The following is an 8,966-nucleotide window of genomic DNA, read 5'->3' on the forward strand; positions in this document are numbered from 1 at the left end:
GTGATACTTTCTCCATTGGTCTTAAAATGGAGAATGATACTTCGGCAGATCCCCACCCACCCTAAACGTATCACGTATTTTGTGAATGACGCCATAATATTATTATAACAACTTCATTTATGACGTCACACACTGAATGTACCGTAGTATTATACGAACCTTGATTTAACAAAATTGACCACCTAATTATTTAACCACTTTTGATGCGAAAATGAACATCAGGTTCTCCATCGTCTCGGAAGTGTCTATTAGTGTTGGCCCACAAACTAAATTATATAAAAATAAACAATCCGTTGACTATGGAGAGAACTATTTCAAATAACATTGTTCTTATGAAAAACTCAATAACTTACGAATCGATGTTTTTGAAATATTTTAAATTATCCTAGTCATTTCCAAAAATCATATATACGACCATTGTTAAATCTACGTTCTCTTTTCTTATGGTAAGAATTATTTTGTATAGCAATATAATAATATTTAATATGCTTTTGTTATTGTATAAAATGATTTTTATCAAATGGATTTTTAATTCTTACAAACTGATGAGGTCCGTTCGCGACAGACGAAACACGTTTTACTAACACCACAATAAACAAACTACGGCCAGTAGATAAAAACTATAAGGCCTACTTTCAACTTTATAGCTTAAGTTTTTTTTTGTCATGATTTTGGGGTACAAACACAAGTAATATATTGAAGAATAACGTTAGGTTCATTAAGTTAACCCACCTTCGGTTAAAGACATTATCACATTTTGAGATTTATTGTAAATTAAGATATTTGATTTTAAAGGTGATAAGTCGCGGCTGTGGTATGGAAACTCCTTATCTCAGGCTAAATTAACGATTTACACTTCTAAGTACTAATTCAGTTCGTTTATTTTATTTTTATTGTAACGATCCGGACTCGTCGAGATATCTTAAAACATAGCGGGATTTCTGTCGATTTCGAGACTCAAATGGGACGCCACGCGATACTCTTAGAACAGCCCGATTCCATCGAGACACATTTCAAGCCGTTTAAATTCTCCCGTCTTTTCTAGCTACTATTGTCTGCCAGTCTCAAAGCATCTTTGGGTGCTCATCTACAAGAATTATGTTACGATGCCGGCCAGGCTGTTAGTAATGCTGCAAGTTACGGGAAATCGAGAACGACTCATCTACCTTACGTCGAACCTTTTTGGAAACTTCACGATTAGAAATATAGGAACGCCGAAATACTCATCTCCCATATTGGAAAGGCCTATTTGTTTTTTTAATAGCTTATTGTGATCCTTTTAAATCTGGACATCAAGAATGTGTAATCTGTTCGGATTTGCGGGTTTATTTTGAAATGGTCTCAGTTCGGATTTCCAAGTTAAATTTTTCAAATCAAGAATTTAGTTCGTACGTATATCTAGTTCAATTTAAATGCCAACAATCTGTGATTAATTGGGATTTCCAAATTTATTTTAAATTTGTCTTTGTTCGGATTTGAAAACTAACTTTTTAAACTCTGGAATCATAGTTCGAATTATGTTACCTAAACAACCTTACGCTCTCCCGCCCTCAGTGGATACTTCAGCTACGAGTTTAGTCGACGCACATCCCCCAGTTGTAAAAAAACATATTCTGGAAATGGTAAACCCGGTGGAAAATTTAAGACAAATTAGGCAGAATAATGTAACCTCTTAAATTATAATCGAAGCAGATATGACACAAGCAAATACCAATAATTTGGAAAACGAAAACAGAAATAATCAATCGGTCATAAACGAAAATAGACTAAAGAAAATAGAAATGAACTCAGAATTTGTAACGGTGTGAAATAGAGAATTAGAATAGGAGCGGTACAGCCAAGTCAAGTAACAGGTAGAACCTCTAAAGAGACACTACAGATACAAACAAATACAGATAGTACGTAAACAAGCACACCAAAACCTTCGCAGACAAGACCTTCCTGGACAAAGACTCACCATTGGCATCCTGTCTCTCAATACCGAGAGTACATTAGTTAAATGAAGAATGTAGTATGAAAATAGTATTAATTTAGAAAATCATGAATTAGAAATAAGTAAAATAGACAAGAAAATTAAAGACAAGAGAAAAACTCTAAAGATTAGAAAGAGAGAGAGAGTGGGATTAGAATCGAGTCGTTTGGATCGAGAAGAAACTCCTAGCAAGAATAAAGAAAGAATTTAAAAGGGAAGAAAACGCTAGTCTAGGGCCAAAAACATTGCGTAAAGAAATAGAAAGACAGGAAAATCAGGAAGAGAGAATAGATAATAGGACATTCGAAGTAGATTTATTTATAGATAATAATAGAGCATTTTGAAACGGTGCTGAAGAATGGATTGCTTATCAGGAAAGTAAAATTGATTAAAAGAAAATTAAAGAATTTGAAGAAAAAGTTGCAAAATTAAACGAGAAAATTAAAAGTATTTTAAACGCAACCTCACACAATTTTAAATCGAAAAAATCTAATAAAACTAATAGAATGCGAAATGATAACACTGTTTATTTCGGAAAAACAGATTTAGAATATAATCGACAAAGTGACGCGTTAACAAGTGCAAGGAAAAGAATAACAGGCGATAGGTATAGCAGTCAAGGGGACTGATATTTGTTACAGACCTCATTTCAAATAATTTCAAACTGGCCAATTAAGTTTTAAAATAACGCAGAAAAAAGAAGAGGCAGCATTCAGTTGTTACCATATTAATCCAGATAATTGTCAAACTTTGTACCAACTGATCGAGGATTTCAAAGACGCGTATTTAAATGAAAGGTACTTAGAAATGATAAAAAATGAAATATAAATTTTGCAATCAGGAAAAAGGTCGAAATATTCACAAGTTCGTGACAACAATAAAACAATTATTCAAAAAATTAATACCATATTCAAGCCTGCAAAGGCAATTAAGAAGAATATATAAGAATTTAAGAAGTGAATATAAAGTTTATATTTCGAGCAATACTTTCTAAAATTTTTGGTAATTTCAAATTTTGGGACGCGAATGGAAAGTAGAATTATCCAAATCTAAACTGAGAGGTTAACAGCTAAACATTTTAGATAAAGATTACACCCAAAATTATATTGAAAAGGAAATTTAGATTATAGAACAAAAACGAATTAGGCAGAGATGTCAAAACCAATAAAGTAGACAATAATCCCAACTAATATTTCCAAATGTAAGCCCTAGACTTTTACATTCTCATCAGAGAAGGTATTAGATTTTTGTAAAATGCCCCCCCCCCCCCAGTTTTTGTTAAATTTCCACGTTTTAAAAACCCCTGAATCCAAAACACAGGCTTTTACGAATGTTCCTGTCCGTATAAAAATGTTAATTTTCGATAGCCCAACATTTTGCGGTCACACTGTGCATGATAGGAAAAAAAAATAATAATACATACATTTTGCACCGAAAAAATATCCACAAATTTGTTATTAATCACTTTTTTATAGGACACGTAGTTTTTGTTTTATTTATAAAAAATGTAAAATCAAACTTTTCGATACACGAGACAAGCCAAAAAAAAAGTAAATAACATTTTTTCACCGCAAGTAGAGCCAAAAAAAATTATTAATGGTTTTTTAGAGACCGCTTTTTTCAAAATTCAAAAACCCTCTGTAAATGTTGATGTTGATTTTTAAATACCTTGTAAGATTATCATAACAACTTTTTGAATCTTTTAAAAACATCGAAAATAAAAATTTTGACAGCATACAAAATAATTGAAAATCTAGAAATTCTATTTTTTTCGTTCAAACTTTGCAAAATACAGAAAAAGATGAGTTAACGAAAATGGTACCTTTTAAAAAGATCCACCATAGGATGCCTAGTTTTCTTTTTAATTGTGCAAAAAAGTCATTAACAGTCCAAGAAAAATGTGCCCGCTGCGTGGGCTTTTTCTCATCACAACTTTTGTCTTTGAATTTCTTTTTCGTTTCGCTTGTGGGATTTAACAAAATTTGATTTTTTTAAATGTTTGTAATGCTATTTTTTACGATTAAAACAAAAAACAGGACTTTTAAAAAATCATTCATGAAAAATTAATTCTTTTTACATTCTCATCAGTGAAGGTATTAGATTTCTGTAATATTTGACTCCTACAGTTTTTGTCAAAGGTCTACACTTTCAGACACTCTTTGTGTGTCCTAAACTAAAGGTCAAGTTCGTCAGCCCGCGATTTTGGCAAAAATAACAAAAGAGGGCACACTTTGAATATTTCCGACACAAAGTTTTTTAAATTCAAAAATTCTCTGTACGGTAACTTATAGTATTCAAACAGTCGAACAATTCATCCTATTGACTTTTTTCATAAAACCAAAAACTACCAGAGCTATAGCATTTAAAAAATTTCAAAAACACAGGAAAATGAAGATTTTAAACTTAATAACGCACGATATGAAAAAAGTCAAGAAAAGAAATTTTTTTATTTTGAGCCCCCGACAAGATTATTATAACAACTTGTTGAGTTTTCTTAAAAAAATCGAAAATTCCAATTTTGAAAGCATAAAAAATAAAGGAAAATAAATAATGGAAAATCATTTAAACCTCCTTCGTAGAATTTCTTAGGTCACAGGAAATGTGCTGTAATTGTAAATCATCTCTAACATGCGGTTCTAGCTTTGTCCTTTAAGGGCAAGTGATACTTAGAAAATTGTCGATTTTACCAGATTTAGGTTCCCCCGGCTTTTTTCTAGAATAATAAATATTTTGTCTTAAAAATTTGTGAAATGATAGCGAACATGCTAACGGATGTCCCCATACACTTTTTTGTTGGTTAATTTAAAAAAGTTTTAATTTAGCAAAATGTGATTAATTTGCATAGCGGTTAGAAAATAGGATCGATTTTTTCAGTGTTAGATTCCCCCGGCTTTATTCCTGGACTCACATATAAACATAGTAACTAATCTCCCGGAACCAAACTTGTTTGCAGGCAATCAAAAAAGTTTATTTCATATATAATTTCCAGATTATCGGAAATGCAGAGATGAAAAACGACGTTACCTCAAAATAATGCATATGCATAAAATTTTTATTGGATACAGTAATTTTTTTGATATTATCCCAAAAAAAGAGTCTCCAGGGACGTCTGTTATGATATTGTATAGCATCTCCGAATTCAGTTTTTAAAAATTTTCATTTTTGTGAAAAAAGCCGGGGAAACTGTAAGTATCACATGCCCTTAAGTCAGTTTCAAAAAGACTTCAGAGATACCGTTCGTGTACCCCGAGAATGGGGGGAAAAATAGAACATTCTAAATTTGGAATATTTGGGCTTTTTGAAATTGTGTTTAATCATGCAGATAATATAAAACCCGCAAACCTACTTAAAGATATGCAACTCATATGAATTCATTATAATTTTTTGATAAAAAAGACATTTTATACCTAAAAACTACAATCAACTCGGATATTTTCGTCTGGGAAGGGGGGTTCTCTCTTTGTAACATAGATTCAAAAATGTAGGTCTTAAATAAATGTGACATTAGAGGGACAAAAAAGCAATAGCTAGTAGAGAGAAAAGCTATAAAGGGAGGAAAATATGGTAGAAAAAGAGATGAGGAAGAGGACATTTTAAGGGAGGAAATAGTTCAGGTTCTAGGAATAATGAAGGATGGAAAGGCACCTGGTATAGATGAGATTCCAAATGAAGTATGGAAATATGGAGGGGAGGAACTAGAGGAATGGGCATGGATAATGTGTAATAGAGTATGGAGAGGAGAGGGGTGGCCAGAGTTATGAAAAGAAAGAGTAGTTATACCAATAGTAAAGAAAAGCAAGGGAGAGGAGGTTAAAGATTATAGGGGGGTGTCGTTGATGCCAACACTGTATAAAGTACGAGTATATGTAATTATTTTGTCGGAGAGATTGAAGATAGAAGTTGAAGAAAAAAAGATCGAGTCACCGAATCAGACAGGGTTTATAAAAGGAATGGGGGTAATGGAGAACATTTATGTTCTAAACTATCTAGTAAATAAGAGAATTAAAAGGGAAAAAGGGGCAATGATAGCAATGTTCGTGGACTTATAGGCGGCGTTTGACTCATTACACCGAGGAGAAATAGAAAAAGTTATGATAAAAAGGGGATAAGAGAGGGATTAATAAAGAGAGTATCAGAAATTTCTATAGACACAAAAAGCAGGGTGAAGGTAGGAGAGCAAGTAGGAGATATTTTTTGGTTAGTGAGAGGTGTGGGACAAGGGTGTCCTCTGAGCCCACTTTTATTTAATTTATTAATATCAGACTTGGAAGAAGAAATGAGTAGAAAGGGTTGGGGAGGAGTTAGGATAGGGAAGGAAAAGATATATACACTGGCATACGCAGACGGCATAGTGTTGATGGCAGAGAATGAAGAAGGGATGGCGGGATTAATTACAGAATTAGAGAAATACTTAAATAAGAAAAAGCTGAATGTAAATGTAGAAAAGACAAAGATAATGAGAATTAGAAAAGGTGGGAGAAGGAAGAAAGAATGGACAGGGAGATGGAAAGGAATAAAGTTAGAAGTCAAAGAGTATAAATATTTGGGATATATCTTGCAATCGAATGGAGATCATACAGCTCATATAAGAGAAAGGATAAAAAAACAGCAGGGGTCATGAAACAGATATGGGGAATAGCAGCATGGAAATTTGAGACGTAGCTGAGGGAGGGAAAAGGAGGGGAATTAGCAAAAAAGTGTTTGATGGAGGTAGAAGAGAGGAGAGGGAAGGCAGTCAAATTAAGGAGATGGGAAGAAGAAAGGAGGGAGTTCTTTAATGATAGAGAAATAGAAGACAGGACTGGAGTAAAATATGAAGAATTGGAAAAAACGGAGAAGGAAAGACAATTAATAGAAAGATGAGAGGCGATTGAGGAATCAAAATAAAATAAATGGTATACGATGATAAAAAAGGAAGGGGTGCCGAAGTATTTAGAAAAGGGATGGGGAGAGAGAAGGTGGACCAGAATAGCAAGATTTAGATTGGAAAACGAGATAAGGGAGGGGATGTACTAGGAAAACAAACAGAACAGAAAGTGTGGAATATGTGAATGGGAGGAGGAAACATGGGTGCATGTATTTGAAGGATGTAGGAGAGGAATGGAAGATAAAGGAAGCTGGCAAGAAAATGTGGTTAAGATTCTAGGGGAAGATGGATTAGGAGAAGAATGGATGAAGGAGTTGGAGGGTGCTAGAGGAGCGAATTAGATAGAATGAAAGAATGCACGTGAAAAAGGTAAATGGAGGTATAAAAAAGTGAAAGAAAAAGCAAACGGAAGTCGCTGAGATTAGAAGCGTAAAAATTGTAAGTAATGGTAAGGTAAAAGTTAAGTAGACTCAGATGCTTTTGCGTTCTCATGTTCTCTCTCTCTCGCTTGCACTCTCGCTTTTGTTCACTCGCTCACTCGTTTTCTCAGGAAATAGAAATAAGAAACTAGATCTAAGACTTTATGTAAATAGTTGTAAATAATTGTATATATAGAAAGGATCAGATTGTAAAAGAAAATATAGATATAAACGGAAAGATTGTAAGGAATGGAATTCATGTAAACCCTCAGGGGACACATTATGAATAAAGAAGAAGAACTAACTACCTTATTTGTGCAGTTAGTTGAAAATTCAAGATTGAACTTTTCTTATTGTTGGAAAATTTGGCTGTCTTTCTAGAAATGCGTAAAGTTCTATCTAATTAAACTTTTCAGTGGGTTTAATTAGAAAATTTCAATGGTCTTGAAAGGACTTTGAAGAAGATCTTTTTCTTGATATCTCCTTTGCAGCATTTTTTTAGGTAACAGGAAATTTTCCGTAATTGTAAACCATCTCTAACATGTGGTTCTAGCTTTGTCCTTGCTGTCCGTTTCAAAAAAACTTCAGAGATACTGGTAGTGTACCCCGAGAATAGAAAAAAACAAAATAAAAAATTCTAAATTTTGAATATTTGTTCTTTTTAAAAGTGTGTCTTCGTTACGTCGTTATTGAAGATCTATGTCTTCAATAAACAAGAAATAAACACAAATTCTTGATTTCTCCTTTGTAGCATTCTTTCAGGTCACAGGAAATGTGCCGTAATTGTAAAGAATCTCTCACATGTGATTTTATCTTTGTTATTTAAGTCTGTTTCAAAAAGATTTCAAAGATACCGTTCGTGTACCCCAAGAATGGGGGGGGGGGGCGAAATTCTAAATTTGGATTTTTGTTCAGGGAGCGCTTCTCTCTTTTTATCATAAATTCAAAGGTTTAGGCCTTAAATAAGCAAGAAATGAACACAAATAAACATATATATATATATATATATATACACCATTCGGTTCGGTTTTGATTCTTCTAGAATCAAACGGAAGGGCCTATGACAAAGCCACCGAACGCGTCTTCGGGTTGCGGATAGTGGGTCCCTGTACCAAGGGTTTCTGCTGAATATGGTTACAAAAATAAATAGGCAGTCGCGGACAATTGTCCAGGGGTGGTCCCGAAGGAATTAACCCCCAAGCGGAGGTGTGAAAACCGTGTCGAAAGCTGAATGGCACCTGGGTGAGGTGTCTAGAAAGGTGACTCTGGGATACCAGGCGACCTCTCAGAGTAAGCAGCCTTATCCTTGCATGTGGGGCTCTACAAGCATGGACGAACCCCTTTCCCTAGCTTCTCGTGGGAACAACAATGACAACACCAAACATAGTTGTAGTAAGTGCGGTTCAAGACAACAGAATGCGCAGGGCTTCCGACAATGGGTCGGCCAACAATGCCGACCAATCTAGAGCTGGGGGAGCCAATAAAAATGGATTCAATGCGATGAATCGGCGGGATCTCGTGACCTTTGTGTGGACGGAGCGACTGAATCACGACTTGCTAGACTGCTACGATGCGAGTGTGGCCCGTGAACGGGGTTACATGGCATGGCTGCATGATCTGTGGTGCGAGAAACACCCAGAGCTATCGCACTTTTCGCAGCAACGTCTGCGAAACCATGCTGAACTACTCCGTAAAAGGGGCTATGTAA

The 8,966-nt window shown here is 34.5% G+C and overlaps 1 protein-coding gene across 1 annotated transcript in view; it reads left to right on the forward strand.

The window, feature by feature from the left end:
- LOC117180927 overlaps nt 1-2,357 on the forward strand; it is a 194,205-nt gene extending 191,848 nt beyond the window's left edge. The window contains exon 6 of the transcript XR_004468083.1: nt 1,046-2,357. The gene's annotated coding sequence lies outside the window, so the exon portion shown is untranslated. The remainder of the gene's footprint in view (nt 1-1,045) is intronic.
- Nucleotides 2,358-8,966: the final 6,609 nt, after the last annotated feature.

Source organism: Belonocnema kinseyi, chromosome 9 (assembly GCF_010883055.1).
Source record: "Belonocnema kinseyi isolate 2016_QV_RU_SX_M_011 chromosome 9, B_treatae_v1, whole genome shotgun sequence".
In the NCBI taxonomy this organism is placed as follows: domain Eukaryota; kingdom Metazoa; phylum Arthropoda; class Insecta; order Hymenoptera; family Cynipidae; genus Belonocnema; species Belonocnema kinseyi.